Source organism: Cervus canadensis, chromosome X, assembly GCF_019320065.1.
Source record: "Cervus canadensis isolate Bull #8, Minnesota chromosome X, ASM1932006v1, whole genome shotgun sequence".
In the NCBI taxonomy this organism is placed as follows: Eukaryota; Metazoa; Chordata; class Mammalia; order Artiodactyla; family Cervidae; genus Cervus; species Cervus canadensis.
The window spans coordinates 112,973,358-112,976,325 of record NC_057419.1 but is presented as its reverse complement, the minus strand read 5'-3'; positions in this window follow the sequence as shown (position 1 = coordinate 112,976,325).

The window sequence follows — 2,968 nt, the reverse complement described above, 5'->3', positions numbered from 1 at the left end:
AGTTTCCTTCGTTGTGCAAATGCTTTTAAGTTTAATTAAGTCCCATTTGTTTACTTTTGCTTTTATTTCCATTACTCTGGGAGGTGGGTCATAGAAGATCCTGCTGTGATTTATGTCAGAGAGTGTTTTGCCTATGTTTTCCTCTAGGAGTTTTATAGTTTCTGGTCTTACGTTTAGATCTTTAATCCATTTTGAGTTTATTTTTGTGTATGGTGTTAGAAAGTGTTCTAGTTTCATTCTTTTACAGGTGGTTGACCAGTTTTCCCAGCACCACTTGTTAAAGAGATTGTCTTTTCTCCATTGTATATTCTTGCCTCCTTTGTCAAAGATAAGGTGTCCATAGGTGTGTGGATTTATCTCTGGGCTTTCTATTTTGTTCCATTGATCTATATTTCTGTCTTTTTGCCAGTACCATACTTCCTTGATGACTGTAGCTTTGTAGTACGGTCTGAAGTCAGGCAGCTTGATTCCTCCAGTTCCATTTTTGTTTCTCAAGATTGCTTTAGCTATTCGAAGTTTTTTGTATTTCCATACAAATTTTGAAATTATTTGTTATAGTTCTGTGAAAAATACCACTGGTAGCTTGATAGGGATTGCACTGAATCTATAGATTGGGTAGTATACTCATTTTCACTATATTGATTTTTGTTGCAGTGTATGGGCTTCTCACTGTGGTGGCTTCTCTTGTTGAGGAGCACGGGCTCTAGAGCTCAGGCTTAATAGTTGTGGGGCACAGGCTTAGTCACCCCAAGGCATGTGGGATCTTACCGGACCAGGGATCAAACCTGTGCCTCCCGAAGTTGGCTGGCAGATTCTTATCCATTGGCCCACAAGGGAAGTCCCTACTCCAGATCTTAAATGAGTTACCATAATGATTTCTTCCCCACCTACCCCACTCTTTGCATTTACCAACTCTGAGATTGCTGTGCTGTTGAGAAAGACCACTCAGTCTGATTTTTTGAATTGCAGTGTTTTCCGCTGTGATTTCTCTGTTAGCCCAAATTCATTGACTTTTTTACTTCCCAATATTCCTTAAAATTTATTTCATATTGATGTCATCTTTTCTTGTTTAGCATTGTTGCTGTGATTTCATTCTTTTTATATTTATTTATTTTCAAATATTTATTTATTTATTTGGCTGTGTCAGGTTTTAGTTGCAGCACACAGGATCTTCAATCTTTGTTGCAGCATGTGAACTCTTAGTTAAAGTATGTGGGAACTAGTGCCTTGACCAGAGATTGAACCCTGACCCCTTGCACTGGGAGCATAGAGTTTTCACCACTGGACCACCAGGGAAGTCCCTACATTTACTTTTGACTAAGTAATACATTCACATGGTTAGATATATAAGTGATACAAAAGTGTATGCAATGTAGAGTCTTCTTTCAGCCTTTTCTGCCTAGTTCTTCACTGGCAACCAATATTGTCAGTTTCTTAGTATCTCCCAGAGATGCTTTTATGTACATTCAAGCAAATAGTTATTCTCTTTCACTCTTTTTTACACATAGTAGTATACAATGCACTGTGTGCATCATTCTTTTTTCATCTAACACTATACCTTGGAGATTAGTTTATGGCAACAAAGTGCTTCTTTTTTCTTTTTTTTTAAAGAACTGTATAATATTCCATTATATGAATGACATACCATAATTTATCTAACTAGTCCCCTCTTGATGAACATTTAGGTTGTTTCCAGTCATATGATATTAAATAATGTGCAACAAATAATCCTATACTTATTCATTTTTTATTTAAAATTTGTTAAAATTTTACTTTAGAGTATATTTGATTTAAATGTTGTGTTAGTTTCAGGTGTACAGCAAAGTGATTTAATTACACTGATTCACTTTTTAAGCATTTCTGTGGGATCTGGAAGGCTAAAAATCACACACACAAACACACACACACAAAGTTCTTTTTTAAAAAAAATATTTATTTGGCAGCAGTGGGTCTTAGTTGCAGAATGTGAGATCTAGTTCCTCAACCAGGGACCAAACCTGGGCCCCTTGCATTGCATTGGGAGCATGAAGTCTTAGCCACTCGACCACCAGGGAAGTCCTATATATTTGTATATATATGTAGGACTTATATTATATATTAACAATATATATATTAACATTGACTAATCAATGTGTTAACCTGAACACATCACACTCAAAGGAAGAGAATTTAAAAGTTATTGTTTATTTTCCATTAGTCAGATCAATGCATGGTTCAGTTCAGTTCAGTCGCTCAGTCGTGTCCGACTTTGCGACCCTATGAACCGCAGCACGCCAGGCCTCCCTTCCCTGTCCATCACATACTCCCAGAGTCTACCCAAAGCCATGTCCATTGAGTCGGTGATGCCATCCAATCATCTTGTCCTCTGTTGTCCCCTTCTCCTCCTGCCCTCAATATTTCCCAGCATCAGGGTCTTTTCAAAGGAGTCAGCTCTTCACATCAGGTGACCAAAGTATTGGAGTTTCAGCTTCAACATCAGTCCTTCCAATGAACATTCAGGACTGATCTCCTTTAGGATGGACTGGTTGGATCTCCTTGCAGTCCAAGGGACTCTCAAGAGTCTTCTCCAACACCACAGTTCAAAAGCATCAATTCTTGGGCACTCAGCTTTCTTTATAGTCCAACTCTCACATCCATACATGACCACTGGAAAAACCATAGCCTTGACTAGACGGACCTTTGTTGGCAAAGTAATGCTTCTACTTTTAAATATGCTGTCTAGGTTGGTCATAGCTTTCTTCCAAGGAGTAAGCGTCTTTTAATTTCATGGCTGCAGTCACCATCTGCAGTGATTTTGGAGCCCAGAAAAATAAAGTCAGCCACTATTTCCACTGTTTCCCCATCTATTTGCCATGAAGTGATGGGATCGGATGCCATGATGTTAGTTTTCTGAATAGTAAATGCATAGTAAATTGTGTTATTCAGCTTCTTCAAAGCCAGGCGGACTTCCCTGATAGCTCAGTTGGTA